General features: G+C 46.9%; 1 long non-coding RNA gene across 2 annotated transcripts in view; it reads right to left on the minus strand.

The window, feature by feature from the left end:
- Nucleotides 1-1,305: 1,305 nt before the first annotated feature.
- LOC104848055 overlaps nt 1,306-20,032 on the minus strand; it is a 38,846-nt gene continuing 20,119 nt past the window's right edge. For both annotated transcript variants that reach the window (XR_776304.2, XR_776303.3), the window contains exons 3-5: nt 19,249-19,389; nt 7,248-7,445; nt 1,306-2,632 (exon numbers count right to left, since the gene is read on the minus strand). This is a non-coding gene — a long non-coding RNA (uncharacterized LOC104848055). The remainder of the gene's footprint in view (nt 2,633-7,247; nt 7,446-19,248; nt 19,390-20,032) is intronic.

Raw genomic sequence — 20,032 nt, forward strand, 5'->3', positions numbered from 1 at the left:
TTTGTACCAGGGATCAAACTTGGGACCTTGTGCTTGCAGGGCGGGCAGCAGAACCACTGAGCTATATCCCTGGTCCCCATTAATACAGCTTTTTCCTTTTTCATTGAGGAAACAAGTTAAGGGAGGAGCAAGATCCATCCTCATTACCCAGTGAGTTAATAGTAAAATTTGAGGGCCCGGGATTTAGCTCAGTGGTTCTGACACCTGCTTTGCAGGCGCAGGGACCCGAGTTTGATCCCTGGTACAAAAAGTAAAATCTGAGTCAAAAGTGTCCTGACTCCCTCCCCTTCATCTTCTTCTAAAACACAGCTTTATGTAAATAGCTGCTTTACCTTGGTTCCTTTTGAGTTAGCCAAGTTCACAAATCATGAAGAGACCCTGGTTACTGACATCTGAAGTAGATGCTTAAGAAAATTAACAGGGTACTCAACACCTTTCAGTTCTTGTCCACTGTGTCTCAAGTAAACACTAGAAGTTACAAGCACTGGAATCCTCGGATGAGAACCACAAGCATTGAGTTGTCCCTGGGCTTCTTGAGCACCGCCTAGGCCCCCTCCCCTGTGAGCCATGTGAAGGTCGCATGCATTGTGATGCAGCCCTTACTGTCAGGCCTCGGCAACCTCAGCTAATGTGTGTGAAACCTCTTAGAGGTACATGTAAAAGATAGCTTTTCATGGTTAATATCGCGTTTGGAACAAATGCAGAGATGCACAAGCGCTGCCACAAAAGTGAGTTTGAAAACCACTGGTTTGGTGGAAAAAAACAAGACTCAGATTCTAGTCTCAGCCCTGCAGTACCTGCTGCCCCGCCTGTGGTTGTGTGAGGAACTCAGCCATTTCGTCCTCTACAGCAGAGGACTAGCATACGGAGGGGTTTCGAGCAGGCATTTCCTAAGTGCTCCCGTCCTGTCCCGTGGGATGAGGTGGCACGTGTGCCTGGCTGCCCCAGACATTCTAGTCCCCTGCATATTAAGAAGAGTGACCATGTATTACCCTTCTAAATACATAAAAACAAATGATGCTAGGACACGAGTCCTCTAAACTCAAACCATAACATCTAAATCATTGGGGTGGAGGACTGGCTGCTTGTCTCAAAAGGGTAAATTCTTTTTACTTTGAAGCACTGTGGAAAATTTCATTTGGCAGTGCTGGGGTCGAACCCAGGGCCTCGTGTATGCTGGGCAAATAAGTCTGAGCTGCAGCCCCAGCCTAGCTTTGGCGGCATTCTGATTGTTGTTTGCATTAAATTACAAAGGTTTCACTACCCAAAGACAAAGTTTATATATGTATTTTATTAAAATAATTTTAGCAGATGAAAGTCTGCACTGAAGCTTGAAAATGATACAAAGGCGGGGGAAGGGTACAGAGAAACTACTTTTGGGACAGAACTCCTGAGTCCTGCCTCAGACTGGTATGGCCTGACTTGGCTGAACACTGAGTCGGATTCCTGACTGGAGACCCCAGGCTGGGAGTCAGTGTCCAGGAGCGTAGATTCCTGTGGTAGAAGCCCAGCTGCCCTCTAGCCGGCATCCCTGCAAGAGTCCCTCGGCCCAACACTGGAGGAGAAGTAAGGAATTGTGTCCAGATGGCTCTCCCTGCCATCTCAGTGCCACGGGAGCCCACAGCCTGTCATTAAGGTTAAAGCAGACGTGAGTTCGTGGGAAGGGGTCCCCTGGTACTGTGCCAGCTGGAGGGCCAATCCTTAGAACTAGTGGTTCCTTCGAGTTCCCCAGAAGGCGGTGGTACCAGCTGGCATACGTTCTGTACTGGCCCAGCTCTGTCAGCCCTTGGGACCTGACACCTTGGGGGTGGTATGATTCTGTTCTCTGTCGTCTGTCGTCTGACTTCATAATAAGCCAGCTAGCTGGTGCCTTAGAGTCCTGGCTGGGTCTGAGGATAAAGGCAAGATGTCAGTGTGTCAGCCTGCGTCGCTGAGACGAGAACTGATTGCCATGGAGGCCAATTGAATAGTTGCCACCGAGCCCTGGAGAAGGATCTTTGTCTCAGTTGATTGAGGGGAGAGGGGCTGGCTAGGGTGGTACAAGCCTGTAATCCCAGCCTCTGGGAGGGAGACTGCAAATTCAAGCCCAACCTGGGCAATTTAGCAATTTGCTGAGACTCCACCTCAAAAGAATAAGGGCTGAGCACATGGCTAAGTGTGAAGGTCCTGGGTTGAATCCCGTTCTGAAAAACCACCTTCCCAAACTGAGAGGAGGGTGGCCTTGAACCCTCAGCCCCCTTGCTCTTGGATCAGTGTCCCCAGAGGAGCTGAGCTAGTGCCTCTCCACCAAAAGGATACCTTGATGCCACCCCTGGAGGCAGCCTGTGTTGGCCCTGCTCAGGTGAACCCAGGGAGTGCGGAGGAGAGGGGTGAAATGAGCCCGTTCTGGGCCTTTCCCCCTCTCCCTGCTGTGCCAGCCTCTTGGAGCTGCGTGGGTTTGGGTGGGACAAGAACTCACCAGTACAGCCGTTTTTCCTCCTGTCTCTTCCCCTAAATAGCCACAGGTTCCAGTGTAATCCCCTCATGCTGCGGACCCTGGCACCCAGGTATAAATCACTATTCCAGTGAGCGGGCCAAATGTGGGTAGCCAGGGAGGCCGTCCTGCAGGTGAGTGGCTCCACGAAGTCCTCATCTGAAAGGAAATGGGGCCTTTCGCAGCCCGTCCTGAGTTAGCCAGCATGGGGAAGAGCCATCCCCAGTTCCCGGACTTGGAGAACGGCGGCGCCGCAGGAACTGCTTGCCTGGCCCCCCTTGTCCCTCGGGAAGTGCTCAAGAAGAGGCCTTAGGGACTAAGTGACTTGCAGCTGCCCAGAACGTGAACATCTCCGTTCACGCAGGCCTTTTGGAGGCTGTTCTCACTGTACAGTAGGTTCTATGGAGGCTTTTCCAGTAATGCTGCATTTTAAGATCATTACGCTGAGCTTGGGGTAAGTGTGCTCCGTGGAAGAGCCCTTGCCTAGCATGTGGGAAGCCCCGAGTTCCATCCCCAGCACTGGAAAACAGTGACACCGTTATTAATAGAAATTTAACACGGAAGTGTATATAATTACAAGTAAAATTCCTGTTTCCTGGAGGGAACTGAACCTGGAGGGTCGTTTTCCAATGTTTTATAAATACTATGCATCAAAGCTTTGCTTGTTTTTGGTGCCCGCTAGTTAAACCATGGCACAAATTTTTCCTTCCATCCAAAGCTCTAACGTAAGTAACAAAAACGGTCTCCACCACATGGCATGGGGCTTTGTCTCCTCTCTCTCGTGCCTTTAGTCTCTCAGCCTGGTCGGGCTCCTTCCCTGGCCCTAGAGCGATCCAATTTTCAGACCTGAAAAACAAGTTGCGACAAGTCCAACGAGTGTCCCTGTCCTCACTCTCGCGGCGGAGCTTCTGGAAAGAGCGGCCCTCTTCCTCCTCTCCTCCTCGTCCTCCTGCCGCCCGCGCACTCCAGCCCCTGCTCCAAAGCCGTCTCAGCCTCCCGAGGATGTGCAGTCGCTTGTCCTCTGCCGAGCACAGCTCCGCACAGCTCCGTGACCCCGACTTGGCTCGTTTTCGTGGACACAGAGGCGCTGCTGTTCTCTGCCTGCGGGATGTGGGCAGTGCCTGGAGCAAGGCTGGGCGTTGCTGCCCACTTGCCTCTTTCCCCAACCTGAAGTAGGAAGTTGTTCTCTCCTATTTCCACGGTGCAGCTGAATCGGTCCCGACACTTCCGTGGCCTTTGTTGGGATCCGGAATGCGGAGTTCTCCCACAGGAAGTTCTGACCCATACTTTAGTGTGAAAGAACCAGAATAGCCAAAGCCATTGCTCTGCCCCTAGGGGAAGGCAGGAGGCTGAAGCAGGGCCTCTCGGCACTTGGCATTCCCACGTCCTGCAGGCACTCGGAGACCTCCCCCGACCCCCGGCATCGGCCCAAGAGCAAGAGCCAGGCTGGCTGCTGGGGCTCCTTGGCCCTGTTTTACCTCAACACCCTGGCACCCGATTGCTAGGACACTGGCCAAGGCCTCAACTGCAGGGCCTTTGCTTCTAGCAGCTCTGGATGTGCTTTGTAACTCATTTAACAAGAAACCGGACTGAAACGCTGTCTGGACTTCACCGGTGACTCAGATGCATTCCCATCCCTGCCATTCCATGAGATGCCAGGGTACAGCTGTCAGTATGAGGCACTACTTGCCCCAAACTATGTGCCCTATTAGGGCAGATAAAGCAGGTAGATAAATATTTGTAAAGATTACCCAAAATGAATAGGACTTGAAAACCCCTCTTAAAGTAAAATTACTTGAGACCAGCATTTCATATACAAGAGAAAAAGGTGTAATCAGAATTTTATCTTGAAAAGTGGAAGCTAGTATCTCTTCTAAATTTTAACTGAAAAAAATTGTATATATCGTACATATTTTGAAATATACACACACACACACACACACATACAGTTGAGCTAGTTAACATGTGTTGCCTCATCTTTTTGATGGTGAGAAAACTTAAAACCTCTGATTTTTAAGAATACGTAATTGCTGGTTATAGTAGCACATGCCTGTAATCCCAGCACTTGGGAGGCTGAGACAGGAGGATCGCTGTTGAGTTTGAGACCAGCCTGGGCTACATAGTGAGTTCCAGGTCAGTCTCAACTACACGGTGAGACCCTGTCTCAAAAACAACAAACAAAACCGTTTACTGTAGTCAGCATTTTATACACTAGATCTGAACTTATTCCTCCTATTCAATCAAAGTTTTATACCCTTTGACCAACATCTTCCCAGTGTTTTTTTGTTTGTTTGTTTTTACAGCACTGGGGATTGAACCCAGGGCCTTGTGCATGCTACGCAAGTGCCCTACCAGTGAGACATATCCTCAGCCCTTTTTAAAATTTTATTTCGAGACAGGGTCTCACAAGTTGCCCAGGCTGGACTTGAACTTGCTGTTTTGCTGCAGCCACCAAAGTACTGTAGCTGGGATTACAGGTGTGTGCCATTGTGTACTGGCTCACCAGTGTTCAGTTAAAACGGGTATCTTTCAACCAAGTGTAACTGCAACTCTGGGCTGATATTTAGAATATGCAAGTGTGTTTCCCTCCCCAAATTATATGACTGCACAATAGAAGCTCATTTCATGTCTGAGGGTGTGATCAGTCCCTGTAAGTGAGGCAAGGGCTTCCTCAGTTCTCTTACTATTTCATCTTTGATACTCAAATCATCCCCCTCTGAAGCACCTAGTGGTTATACACGTGTCCTCTTCATTTGTCGATGGGCCTAATTGATTCTTTCAGATATTCATTTGTCAGTGTCTGTGCTCTTTTCAGCAGTTTTACTTTCCTCGACTTTATGAAATGCTGCCTGTTGTGCAAAAATGTAACTTGCACCTTGGCATCTGTTTGGCTGTGTTCTCATCGCCAGAAGTTTCCACCGTCTCACAAGGCGTGATGGATGGCAGAGTGGGCAATGGTGGGCGGAGAGTGTTGAGCAGGGGGTGATGTTTCCTGGAGAGCTGTACAGAGAATACATTCCATGGCCAGTGACTTCAGTGTCGCTTCACGACCTATTGGCTATAAGAACTCAGATGAAGACCTAAGATTTAAAATGCAAGAGATTGGAACCAGGGCCTCATCTAAAGCAGATGCTCCACCCCTGATCTGCATTCCCAGCCCTGGCTGCACGAACTTGGGGACTGAGTGGACACAGCTCGGAGGACAGAGGGGACCTGCACATGTTGACCCGGGAGCTGGTCCTTTAGGGACACTAGTGAGTGAACAGCCATGTGAGGTCAAAGAGGGGGTGGGTGGGAAACTGAGGCAAAGTGTACGGGTTAGTGACAAGGAAGGCAGGAAATTATCTGTTCATAGTCTCGGCTAGTTTGGGGATGTCGCTCGATGGTAGAATGCTTGCCTAGCAAGTACTCTGATTCAATCCTCAGCACCAAAGAAAAAAGAGTCTGGGCCACACAAGTGTCCTATGTCAGGTTAAATACTGTTCCTTTTCTATGGCCATTTGAGAATTCTGAACAGCAAAGGGATCGAGCTGGTGACAATAGTTAAGGTGTGTCATGGGCGAGGCACTATTTAAGTGCTTTCCATGAATCAACGGTTTCATCTCCTTTCACCCAGACAGTAGGTACTATTATATTCTCATCTAAAACTAAGGTGAGCCAGGCGTGGTGGCGCACACCTATAATCCCAACACTCAGGAGGCTGAGGCAGGAGGATCACTGTGAGTTCGAGACCAGCCTGGGCTACATAGTGAGTTCCAGGTCCTTCTCAACTACATAGTGAGACCCTGTCTCAAAAAACAAAACAAAACAAAAATAAAACTAAGGTGATTGAACTTTATAGAGCCAGGAAGCCCTTTGCCCAAGTCGCCCAACAAATCCATGGTTGTCATCTGGGGCCATGCCTCCGGAAGTCACACTCCCTACCACTGCACCATCTGGTTTCTTCTGAGCCCAGGCCGCTGGAGGGAGCAATGGGGAGAAGGGAAGATGAGGCAGAAAGTGCAGTAAGAGGCTATGTGCACGACTGCAGGCCTACACTGGGGAGAGGGCCTGGAGCAATTACAAAGGATGCTGAATTTTAAAAGAAGTACTATTACGTTGGATTTGCATAGACCCACTCTTCCCAAACGGAGAACTATTGAATTATGCATAAACCAGACAACATTATAAGAAATGAGCCACTCACCAAATTCACTTTGCTTCTTAGCAGGAGCTCCCTCCCTCAATTCTTTGATTTCCTTGTCCAACACAGACAAACCTGCACTTAAGATCAATCTGCTATAGACACCAGGGGCTGGGCCAGGGATGTAGCTCAGTGGTTCCACTGCCTGCTTCTCAAGCACAAGGACCCGAGTTTGATCCCCGGTACCAAAAAATAAACAAACATGCAGACACCAGGACTAAGACGACCTCAGACTGGTGAAGCTGCAGCTCAGTGCCCACCCAGGCAAATGCTGTCTGCAGCTCACCAAGCCCAGCCCAGAGCGGCAAACCCCATGAGCAACAATCTCCACGGTAGGCCTGAGCACTCCTCCGCATCAGCATGTTTCCCCTCCCAACTTGGACGTTCCCCCCTCTTGTGCTTTGTTTGTTTGTTTGTTTGTTTTGAGATGGGGTCTCGCTATGTAGTTCAGGCTGGCCTTGAACTCACCGTGTAGCCCTGAACAGCCTCGAGCTGGTGGCGACCCTCCTGCCTCAACCTCCCGAGCGTGCACCAACACGCCCGGCTGCATCCCCTTGTTGGGGTGTGAGGATACTTGTCCAATCTACTCACCCAGCTGTTGAGGATCCAAGGGGGAAAAGGATCATGGTTAGCCAAGCCCGGCCGGCCTATCGTGCGAGAGTGGCATCATGCCAAAGCTTGCTCTGTGACTGAGTCCCCACACTTTAACTCTCTCTCCAGCAGGAATCCCGCCCTGTCTGCCAGGGAGCCTCCTGCCCCGAGGCGATGGGACCTCCTCTTCACCTGTACCTGTCAAGCCAGAGAGAGAGGGACATCTGTCAGGTTTCCCTGGAGGCACAAAGGACACCTGGCCATCTCCAGCCAGAGCGGTCCCCAAGGTTAAATACGAGGTCGGAGTGGTGCCTGGGAGAGGTCTTCTGGCAAGAATGGGGAGCAGCCTTGGGCAACTGAAGCCCCCAGGAGATGGGCTACACTGGGCAGCCTTGCTTCGAACATAGGTGAGAGGTGGTGAGCGGCCAGTGGTGAAGGCCTCTTTGCTCCCGGGCTCACCGCTCCTGTGAGCGGGCAGTGTCTCGATGGACAGGTGACAACTGACGTCGGGATTTCCAAACACAAACACCTTCTAGCACGCCCATCCTGGGAAAGGGCAGGCACCTGCTGGCCTGTTTGTGGCATTTCCGCTGTGTCCCAAAGGCAGTCTCTTGTCTTGCCTGGCCTTAGCCCAGAGAGAACAGAAAAGTGGTATCAGGTAGCCCAGAGCACAGCAGGTTGTGGCCACGGCTACCAGAGCTCCTGACTGGCTTTGGGGGAACCGCAGCCCTCCAGCCTCGGACAGGAGCAAACACAAAAGGAACGTCCAGTGCCCCTTCCTTGTGGTACCCTCAGGGCCTCTTCTAATGCCCTCGCCTCCACAAGCCATGCAGAACAGCCTCATGCTAAAGCAGAGAACACACAAGCCACACACAGCACAATTACCCGTCAACACAAGGATTCACCAACAGATTAGCAGCAAAAGTGAGTAAATGAGTTGCGATTCTCACAAAATATTAAGCAGAAAGAATAAAATCATGTGGTGTCCTGTCCCACCTGAAGTTCAAATCCAGGTAAGATGAAAGTATTCTTTAGGGGTGGGTGTGAGGACGTGGCAGTGACAGAAGCCAGGGCCAAGGCTGTCTTGAGGGGTTCAGTTGGGGCGGTTAGGTGGTGTTTCTGGGGCGCTGGAGATGCTCCAGGTCCTGACTGGAGAGGCGGGTACTAGGGATGCTCACGGTGGGTGCGCTTCGTTCACCGCTACAGAGGGTTTCGCGTACTTTCACACTATGCTACTCTACAAAAAAGACCCCCACAGGAACACCCTTGGGCCTTGGTCTTCTCAGGCACCGTCTCCCTAGGGCCTCATCCAGACAGTCTCCATGGGGGCTGCCAGAGCCTGAAGATGGGCTCAGCCAGCCAGTGACCCACAGTTGAGTGGGGAGTGTCACTTCCTCCCTTCCCTGGTGTCCTCCTGCCCTCAGCACTAGCACAGCCCACCTACCTTCTTCGGAGACTTTGGCTCCAAAGTGCCTGGCTTCCTGGCTCTTTTTTGACTCTCAAGCCCTCCCATATCCAACCTCAAGCAGATCAGGACCAAGAGGATCCCTCCCTTCTCTCTCTCTCTCCCCCCTGCTCCTTCTCTCCCTCTCCTCCCCTCCCCTCTTTCTTTTTCTGGTAACGGGAATCGGACTCAGGCCCTTGGGCTTACAAGTTGGCGGAACCACTGAGCTAAATCCCCAGCTCTAGCACCATGTTTTCTCCTCAGCTTCCAGGGAGAAGCCTGCTCATGGGCCTTGTCCTTCTAGTCTAGTCCTCTGACCACGCTGTGTGCAGGGCAGTGCTGTGAGTGCAACTCTGCAGCTGCACAGCACCCATGGTCAGAAAGGCCTGCCTGTGCTCTTCAACTGAATGCTCCTCTGTTGCAGTTTTGGTTTTTTGTTTTTTTTGAGTCAAGGTCTTGCTGTGTAGTTCAGGCTGGCCTTGAACTCACTGTGTAGCTCAAGCTGGCCTCGAACTCACAGTGATCCTCCTGCCTCAGTCTCCTTCCTGACTGAGTGCTAGGATTCTAGGTGTGCACTACCATATCTGGCTTGTGCAGTCCTTAAATTCCTAATTTTCTTTTTTTCTTCTTTTTTTTTTCCTTTTGGTGGCAGTACACTAAGCTACATCCCAGCCCTTTTTATTTACTGTTTGAGACAAGGTTACATAGACTGACCTCAAACTTCCATCCTTCTGGGTCAGCCTCCGAAGGGCTGAGATTATAGGCAAGTGCCACTGCTCCCAGCTTGAAATTCCTGATATATCAAATGTTCATTTTGCACCAGACCAAACAATTTATGCAGCCGGCTTCATGCATAGGTCCACCACACGATGGTGAGAGCCAGCCTGCAGCAGCCTCTCTCACCTGTGGAAAGCGACCTCATTTCTAGCTGGGAAGACCCACTGACCTAAATCACAGGAGACACAGTGAAAAAGAAGAGCTCTCTTCCTTTGTTTCTATGAAATACACAGTTTTATGCGCAGTCTTACGTTTCTTCCTGGATAATAACAGGAGGGGACCCTTGGGAACAGAATACAGAAATAACAAATTATGGGCCATTAACCGCACCTAATTGTTTCTTTATGGCTCCGAGTGGAGGCTCTCTGGCACTTGGCTGCAGGGAGGAAGGGAAGGGAAAAGGAGGGTTGCCCTGGGCAGGAGGGACCCGGCAGAGGAGAAGCACTCAATAATGTTGCCAGCCTGGCTCTTGAAGCCTCAACTGCCACCCAGGCCTTAACTACTGGGTGACATCTCTCACCAGCATGCACAATTAGGGGCCCCTCACCTGTGATTTCAGCATCTTCCCGCCCTACAGCTGTGGAAGTGGTCAAATGGTTGTCATGGGTATCCTTGAGGGTATAACTTCTACTTGTTACCCAAGAAATCGATTTCACCTGCCTCCCAGGCGCCAGCCAGAGACTTGTACGCTGCTTTCACTAAAGAGCACTGACTCTTCACTTGTGCCTGCAGATGCCCAACAAATAACTAAAACGAGGATAGATCTCGGCATCTGTACCTTTATTGTATTAAAAATATTTTAATTTATTTTTTGACACAAGGTCTCAGCATGTAGTTCAGGCTGTTCTTGAACTCACTATGTAGCCCAGGCTGGCCTCCAACTTGTCGTCATCCTGCCTCAGCCTCCTGAGTGCTGTGATTATAGGTGCTACTGTTTTACTTTCATTTTCTATCTGCCTCCTTTATCACCTGAAAACTCTGGGTCAGATCCCTGCCTAGCTCTGCCCATAGCTAAATTAATCAGTTAAGGAGTGTTTGTGTAAAAACTGGCAACACAACGTATATTAGTCCAAAATTAATTTACCTTATCACCCTTTGAGATTGAAGACACCAAGATAAGAGTCACGAAGGCATTTTAAGTATTGGTAAGGCTTTTACAATACCCTGTTCCAGAACTCCTCTAGTGACACCTGGACAAAGTCTCTTGTCGTTGCCCCAAATCTGTAGTCACCTTGGGTTCCAGCAGAGCCTGTACAGACAGACACCCCCACACAGGAGAAGTCATCTCACGGCAGGACCAGAACCGACATAACGATCAACCGAAGCCCAGCCCATCCCAGCAACCCCTTAAAAGCTTGCTCTTTTCCTCTATTAATGGGCCGGCCTGATTTTCTTGCCAGATCTGTTCCCCCTTCAGTTCTTCTCCTCAAGCTGAAGTCCCCTTAATTTCCTCTTCCTTCTGAATTAAAAACATTGCCCGTGTTTTCATATTTTTTGGCCTTGAACTCACAATCCTCCTACCTCTGTCCCCTAAGTGCTGGGACTACAGATCTGTGTGGCCTTGTCCAGATTGGCCTGGTTTTTTTTGGTACGGGGGATCGAACTCGGGTCCTTCTGCTTGTGAGGCAGGTGGCAGAACCACTGAGCTAAATCCCTGGCCCTCCTGACTTTTAATTTATCATCCAGTCAAAGGACTTCAGGTATGGTATCAAAACCACTGCAATGCTTGTTCTTTTCAGCAAACACCTGTTTAAAAAAATTAAACTGATGTGGGCATTCACACTACAAACTTCCTTCCCTCTTACGACTGCTTTCATTGTGTCAAAGAAGAAATTAGTTCCCAGAATCAAATGATAGTACCAGTACAACATACCAGAACTTACGGGACACAATGAAAGCAATCTTAAGAAAAAGGCAAAATCAGCCGGGCGTGGTGGCACATGCCTGCAAACCCAGCACTCGGGAGGCTGAGGCAGGAAGATCGCTGGAAGTTCGAGACCAGCCTGGGCTACATAGTGAGTTCCAGGTCAGTCTCAACTACATAGTGAGACCCCGTCTAAAAAAAAAAAAAAAAAAAAAATCAAAAAAATAAAAAGGAAAAAGGCAAAATCATAATGGACACCACCAAAATGAAGCCTGGTAAGTCCTTTAATAAATTGTAGAATTCACAAGAAATGGATAGACTCCTAGATATACACGAATTACCAAAAACAACTAAGATATAGAAATTCTGAGTAATCCAATATCAGGCAATGTAAATGAAGCAATAATAATAAAAACTACCAACTAAAAAAAAAAGCCCAGGTCATGATGGATTCACTCCTGAATTCTACAAAACCTTTAGGGAACATATCTAATACCAATACTCCCTGTATTCATTACTTTTATAATTGCTGAGACAAAATATGCGACACCCAAAGGTAAAAGGAGGAAAGGTTTACTTCAGCTCACAGTCTGTAGAGGTGTCGGCTCCAAGGCGGGGCGGCACGGTGGAGGGACCCTGCCGAGGGGACAGGGCCCATGGCAAAGCAGTGCGGGCGGAAGGCAGCAAGCAGCACGTCGAAGGGACCTTAGCTTCTTTCTGCCCCTTTTCTATCCTGCCTAGGCTACCCCGCATAAGGCCGGTGCCAGGCCAATCAGTGGACTGAGGCAGTGAGCGCACACCCTTATCCTGGCGTCACACACTCTAGATCCAGCCACCTCTGAAGAAGCCCCTACCTATGACTGCATGAAGCTTTGGGGGGCATCTAGACACAAGGCATAACACTCCTCAAACTCCCTAATGAGACTCAAATGGAAGGAGTACTTCCAAAGTCATTCCTGGAAGCTAACGTCACCCCGATTCCAAAACCAGACAAGGAGCCGACCAAAAAGAATATAGCCGATCTCTTTCATGAACATAGATGCAAAAGTCCTCAACAAGATACCAGCAAACAGAATGCGACATATCATCAAAAAGATCATCCATCGTGACCGAGTGGGATTCATCTCAGGGAGGTAGGATGGTTCAACATATGCAAATCAATAAATATAATACACCACATAAATAGAAGGAAGAGCAAGAATCCTATGATCATCTCAACTGGCACAGGAAAAAGCTTTGATAAAATCAAACATTTACTCATGATTTAAAGAAAACCAGAATAGGTATAGAAAGTCTCTTCAACCAGATTAAAAAAAAAAAAGTATGACAAAGAGATGGCCAACCTCATAGTAAAAGGAAAAAGATGAAGGCTTTTCCTCTAAAATCAGGAACAAGACAAGGACGCTCACCGTCACTGCTCCTGTTCAATATAGTTCTCAATCACTAGCCAGAGCAATCAGGCAAGAGAAAGAAATAAAAGAGATAAATATAGGAAAGGAAGAAGTCCAATTATTGTTATTCACAGACAATATGGTATCTACATAAAAGGCCCAAAAATTCTACCAAAAGACTCCTAGAATTAATAACAAAATTTAGTAACATAGCAGGATACAAAATCAATGGCATTCTTGTACAAAAATAAACTCACTGAGAAGAAATTAAAAAAACAATATGACAATAATATCAAGAAAAATGAAATACTTAGGAATTGACTTAACCAATGATGTGAAAGACCTTTACAACAACGACACTACTATGGAAGAAGACATTAGAAAATAGACATAGAGGGCCGGGCGTGGTGGCGCACACCTGTAACCCCCGCACTCGGGAGGCTGAGGCAGGAGGATCCCTGTGAGTTGGAGATCAGCCTGGGCTACATAGTGAGTTCCAGGTCAGTCTCAACTACATAGTAAGACCCTGTCTTAAAAAACCAGAAAAAAATAAAATAAAAAAAGCTATCCCTTGGTGCTGAATAAGCAGAACCAAAATTGTCATGATGGCCATACTCCCAAAACTGACACCACATTGAATGCAATCTCAATCAAAATACCAAGAGCATTCCTCATAAAACTAGAGGAAACAGTCTTAAATCCATGTGAATTTGGAAGAGACCTAAAATAGTAAAAGCAACAGTGAAAAACTCCTGTGCAACCAGAGCGAAGCAGGAGGCATCACTCATGGACTTCAAGTTATGCTACAAAGTTACAGTGATAAAGACAGCATTATACTGGCAAGAAACAAAACAAACAAAAAAATGTGGACGGTGGAACAGAATAGAGGACACAGAAACAACTCCAGGCATTTTCAGCTATCTGATCTTTGACAAAGTGAGAGCCTCTTTAACATGGTGCTGGTGGGGGACTGAGCTCAGTGGTGCCGCAGCCTGCCTCTCAAGCGCAAGGCCCCAAGTTTGAACCCTGGTACCAAAAAAACAAAAAACGGTGGTGGGAAAAGCGGCTATCCACATGCAGAAGATGGAATCTAGGCCCATATCTCTCACCATGTACTAATCTGCCGGAAGATAAAAGAGATAAAACTCTCAGAGACATAGGCACAGGCAAGGACTTTCTGAACAAAACCCCAGTCACACAAGAAATAATACCAAGAATTTAACAACAGACAGGGAAGAAGCCAGGTCTGTGTGAGAACAATGTGTGGTTTCCTGAGGACTTAAGTACTCGAGAAATCTGAGAGGTTTGTTTTAAGGAATCTCCTGAAAGCTGGCCCTCTGAGGGGAGCTGGGTCAAACTTCCCTACCTTCTAAGAACGGGCCATGAGGAAATTCTCTGACCTATGCCGTTGGCTGTAGGTTGTAAGGAAAGGCTCCATACCCCACAGGAAGGAATGCTGTGAGTGAGGGGCCGAGAAGAACCTGGACAGCAGGCCTTGTTGGCTCCCCACAGTCTGCTTCCTTTAGCTCACAGCCTTTCACCCGGTCACAGGTCTCCATGCTGCGCAGAATTCACTAATCTAAGCATAAAATGGACAGTTCCCTCTGGGTCTTTAGGTCCATCGGAAGTCTTCCCTGTCATGTAAATCTGATCAATGAAATCTTTTGCAGCTTTTCTCCTGTTATTCTATTGACAGTTTATTTCATTAGACTCAAATATAAAAACCTTCAAAGGGAAAGGTCGAATTTCCCCTAAAAACTGAGTTGGCAAAGGGAACCAAAAAGAAAAAAGGAAAACCAGGAGAATACGGTGTCCTTTCAAGAAGGACAAATAGGGGCCAAGGATGTAGCTCAGCGGCACCACACCCGCCTGGCAGGTGCAAGGTCCTGAGTTCGATTCCTAGTACAAAGAAGAAGAACAACAACTAGAAGTAAATCCAGCAAACACAAGGGAGGAAGAGTAGAAGCCAGAAACCAGAGCTGTGAGGCTCCTAGAGCTGGAGATGACTGGGAGCAGGTGCAGAGAGGGTCTGGACACCGGTGCAGGGCTCTTCAGGGTTGGGTTTGCTTTGTCTCGTTTTGGTATTATCTTTCTAGATCTTGCTCTGCCACCCATAAATGTTGAGTTTTGTGAAAACAAGGCCGCTCTGTATTTGTTTATTTGGGGTTCCAGGGATTGAACTCAGGACGTTGAGCTTACACAGCACAGCAGGCGCTGTGCTACTGAGCTAAATCCCCAGCCCGCGCTGCATTTATTTTTGTAACTTCTTTTATCCAACTGGTGGTCACCTTGGTCCCCTCCTGGAGGGATACTCAGGTGCGTCTCACTGATGTTATTGGCTGTATGGTAACTTACAGCCTAGACACACCTGTGTTATCAATTGCTGTGGAACAAATTACCACCAGTTTTGCAGCTTATAAGAACACATATTTGTTACCACAGTCTCTCTAGGTCAGGGTTCTTCGCTCAGATTTCCCATGGCTAAAATCAAGGTATCTCCAGAGCTGTCCTTCCTATCTGAGGCTTGCGGGCTTTATCCAGTCTTTTTCAGGTTGTTGGCAGAATTCAGATGTCTGCAGCTTGTAGAACTGAGATTCTGTTATGGGCATCAGCTGGGAGCTGCTCTTAGCTTCCAGAAGTTTGTTACACTCTTTTCTACATAGTCCCTCCATCTTCAAAAGTAGTAACAAGATGCCGGGCGTGGTGGCGCATGCCTGTAATTCCAGCACTCAGGAGGCTGAGGCAGGAGGATCGCTGTGGGTTTGAGACCAGCCTGAACTACATAGTGAGTTCCAGGTCAGTCTCAACTATATAGAGGTGGCGCATCTGTAATTCCAGCACTCAGGAGGCTGAGGCAGGAGGATCGCTGTGGGTTTGAGACCAGCCTGAACTACATAGTGAGTTCCAGGTCAGTCTCAACTATATAGTGAGACCCTGTCTCAAACAAACAAAAAACAAAAGTAATAACAAGAGATCACCTATGTGACTGATGCCCCTCAAACAAATAATTTCTTTTAAGGAAGAGCTCAGTTCTTAAAATGTCACCTGATTAGGTCAGACCCACTCAGGATAACTGTGCCAGTCAAGAGTTTGTCTTGGTGGTGGTAGGGTAGGGCATTATTTATACGGAACATTCATTTCATTTTATATTAAAAGTACAAACCAAACCAAACTTTGAGCAACTTTTCCATCTAACGGCCTAATTTTGGGAATGAAATTCATAATCTTCACACATGTCATTGCATGTCTTCCGTTTGCATTGTTGTTTTTGTTTTCATAATGCCACCTCTCCTTTGGCACTATGAGATGCCCAGGTTCATCTTGCATATAGCCACGTGCTATACAATGACTTTATTTATTTATTGAGACAAAGTCTTGCTGTGTAGTTTTGGCTAGCCTTGAATTGTGTAGCCCAGGTTGGCTGATCCTCCTGCCTCAGCCTCCTGAGTGCTGGGATTATAGGCACATGCCACCACTCCCAGCTTGTAAGGACATTTTGGCTAAGGACAGATGCACATATATTGGTGGTCCCATGAGATTACAACGGAACTGAAAATTTTCTATAGCTGAATGACATTGCAGCCACTATGATGTCACAAAGTAACTCACCACTCAATTGATTCTGGTGTCAGCAAACCTACTGTGCCTTAGCAGTCATAATAAAGTATAGTACATACAGTTATGTCTGAGATGTAATATTTAACAATAATATAGGAATTTGGCCGATACTACTGTCACACAGCATACTGTGGTTTTGCCCATATGTACTGGGTTGTCTTTTTCTTATTGGTTTCTGAAAAGTATTATATATTGAGATATGAACATTTTATTAAATATATAGATAGTCCCGAAACTACAATTTTGAACTTTATATTAGTGTGAAAATGATGTGCGTTGAGCAGAAACCATACTTTGAATCTTACTTGAACTAGCAATAGGTAGTATTTTCAATTGTATATTTGGATATTTTAAACATTATTTGTTGGTTTATTGATTATAACCCATTGCAATCAAGGAGCATCTATAATGTAGTCCTAGGCTGTCCTTTGTTTAAACTTATTTTTTTATACCTGGTGTAGTGGCGCACACCTGTAATCTCAACAGTCTGGGAGGCTGAGGCAGGAGGATTGCAAGTTCAAGCCCAACCTGGGCAAATTAGCAGATCCCCCCCATCTCAAAATAATAGAAAGGGCTGGAAATGTAGCACAGAATGAAGGCCCTGGGTTCAATCCTCAAAACCGAATCCCCCCCAACCCAACAAACAAAAACTTAAATTTTTTAGTGGTATTTTTGTCAGTTTTGAAGCTAATGTCTTGCAGCCTCAAACCTTCCATTCTACACTGCTCTCCAGTGTTGGGACTGAAGCTGCAAAGCTAATTAGCCTTAGTCAGCTGGCTTCTTGCCAACAGGGACATTAGAAAAAGACTAGAAGACAGGGGAAAGGGTGAGGAGGGAGTAGCTTCTTCCTGTTTTGCTTGATGCTCCTGTTGGCGCTGACTGAGCATTGACTCCTTACCGTGAAGGCAGCGCCGGGTGCCACTTTCCAGTTTTTTGTGGCCATCCCAGAATGAGTCTCACTGCAACTCTTGTAGGTGTACCAGTCAGGCTGTACCAAGGTAGACAGACTAATGGCCCTGCAAACGATGCAGCCTCCTAATCGCAGGAACCCGTTGAATACGTTACCTTATGCTCCATAACCGACTTTGCACACATGCCCAAGGTGAGATGGGAGATTATGCAGACTAACCTGGCCGAGTCCAAGTCATCACAAGGATCCCGAAACGTGGAAGAGGAGGGCAAAAGAGTCAGTGAAGACAGTGACATGTACAATGTGCAAAAGGCTCAGTCGGCTTTGAAGATGAAAGAAGGAGCTTTAAACAAAGAAATGTGGGTGCCCTCCAGAAACTGGAAAAAACAAGAAAATGGATTTGTCCCTAGCGTTTCCAGAAAGGAGCACAGCCCTGCCGACTGCTTGATTTTTAGCTCAGTGAGTTAAGCCAAGAATGACTGTTAAGATGCTTAAGAACAGCAGTGCCCCTAGAGCATGAGGTTCTAGTTAGTTCTGCCATTAACTAGCTGGCTCTGGGGACAACATGGTTCATTTCTGAGCCTCAGTTTCCTCATCCATTGGGCGCTGGGCATTATCCGTTCTCATCCCTGAAGGGCTTTAAGCAGAGAAATGAAATGATCAGATTTGTGCTGCAGAAAGATCACTCGGGCTGCAGTATGAAAAATGTGTGGTTCTTTCTTATTCATATTTATCAAAATTTTACTAAGTGAGGCCTAGTTAAATTTTTCTGTTGTGCAAGTTCCCTCATCCAGACTATCCTTAGTCCAAATTCTCCTGTATTTGATGTTTCCCATGAAGCAGAGAGCCGCATAGACTGCAAACCCCTTGACACTGGGAATCACTTTTTTCATCCTCACGTGATCCACGGGGCTAGGTTTACACAAGCACATAAACACATAGAGAATTATCCTCTGCAACCCCCCAAAAAAACATTTTAGTGGGACAGAGGAAGGAATAAGTGAGTCACTCGATACTCATTTGAGACTCAAGCCTCCTTCTGATAACAGAGTTTATCTATAAGCCTCAGGATGTATATGATTAAGCACGGCAGGATGTATTTTCCCTGGCCCTGAAAGGCTCCAAGCTACCTGGAGTGCTGACGTGGGGTGGACTGTCTGGGAGACAGGCCCTATTGTCAGGAGGCTTTAATCATAGCCTGCAACTCTGCAGCCCGAGAGTCCTTTTCACCTCACACAATGCACTGACAGCTTTGACCCTGCCGGACACGGATAAATGGGAATGAGTGATAACAGCCTGCTTTTTCTTTTCTTTTGAACGTTTTGCCTGTTAAATATATCCTTTCTTTAAAAAAAAAGAAAGAAAACTACCAAACCACAAAAATGATAAATAAGACAAGGTGAAAAGAACAAAGTACATATAAAACAACCATAAAAACAAAAAGAAATATAGATCCTTTCTTAGTTCCCTGTAAGTCCATACTATGGAAATAAAAAGCTTTTATTGAACACCTATTTCACAGTTTCAAGTTCAGTTCTTCTGTTTTGTAATTTTAAAAACGTATAGGAAAAAATCCCCAAATATTTATTACCATCTAAGGAAAGATTAGAAAATGAATGTGACTTTTTATAGGGTCTAATTAAGAACAGTAGGCCTTGGCCAGGGATTTAGCTCAGTGGTTCCACTACCTGCCTCAAAAGTGCAAGGTCCTGAGTTTGATCCCCGGTGCCACAAAAAAAGGTAGGCCTAAGTAACTTGGAGATTTCCAAAAGAATTTTACTGAGCACCAGGTAAGAAATTATTCACAAACAGCGCTTGTCTCTGGGAGTGGGTGGGGACAGTGTTTGGGAAGGAAAATGAGAGAGCTTTCTAGGTATGGACATAATCACACTTTATAATTAGATAGACATATGAGAACACACTTGGTAAAGCAAAGACTAGTTCTAGCAGCACAATACGATGGTCATTATGCCGAGGAGAGTCCAAATACAGGTCACCTTGAGATGGACTTGGCCCCTGCTGTGCTCACAGGTCCTGCCAGTTGGAATGCGGCCTCCAACGGAGAACAGATGACAGGAGAAGATGTTCTGTTCTCCAAAGCCGTGGAGTGGGGAAATGTAGGTGATGCAGGCATAAAACTGGAATGAGAAAGATACCAGGGAGGCTATATTTAAAAAGATAGCCAACATGAACCACATTCTGAACGTGGGTGTTTTATTTCTAAGCCCCACACCAAAGGGATGTGGATCAGGGCAGTGATTGTCAATTAGCTGTGAGGTGGATCTCAAACCCGGTCTCACAGAATCAAGGGATATTATCTGTGTTGTTCTGTATATTAACAGTCATTGTTACTGCTGGTAACAGTCTACTGTATGACTATATCACAAATTGTTTTATTTTCCTGCTGTGAATATTTGGATCTTGCCTAATCTTGGGTTTGGGGAATAAAGCTGCTTATGAACATTCTTGTAGAAAGTTCTGATGGATAATGAGCTAATTTTTCTGAGCATCGTGGATGTGGAATTCCTAGGACGGTGGTGGTGCACCTAAGGCATGTGTGTTTCAGTGGGCTGTCTGTATCACTGAGCACTCTAAAAGGTTCACTATCACTATTCTAGGGCCTTGAGCAAGTACATAATTGATTTTATAAGAAAATGCCAAATAATGTGAGAATTTCACATACTCTACATCCTCAGTAACACTTGATAATGACCATTTAAAGCCTTCAGTCATTCTGCTGAACATACAGGGTATTTCACTGTGGTTTTGATTTGCTGTTAT

Source organism: Fukomys damarensis, unplaced genomic scaffold (assembly GCF_012274545.1).
Source record: "Fukomys damarensis isolate Sample0158 unplaced genomic scaffold, DMR_v1.0_HiC HiC_scaffold_12, whole genome shotgun sequence".
NCBI classification, from domain to species: domain Eukaryota; kingdom Metazoa; phylum Chordata; class Mammalia; order Rodentia; family Bathyergidae; genus Fukomys; species Fukomys damarensis.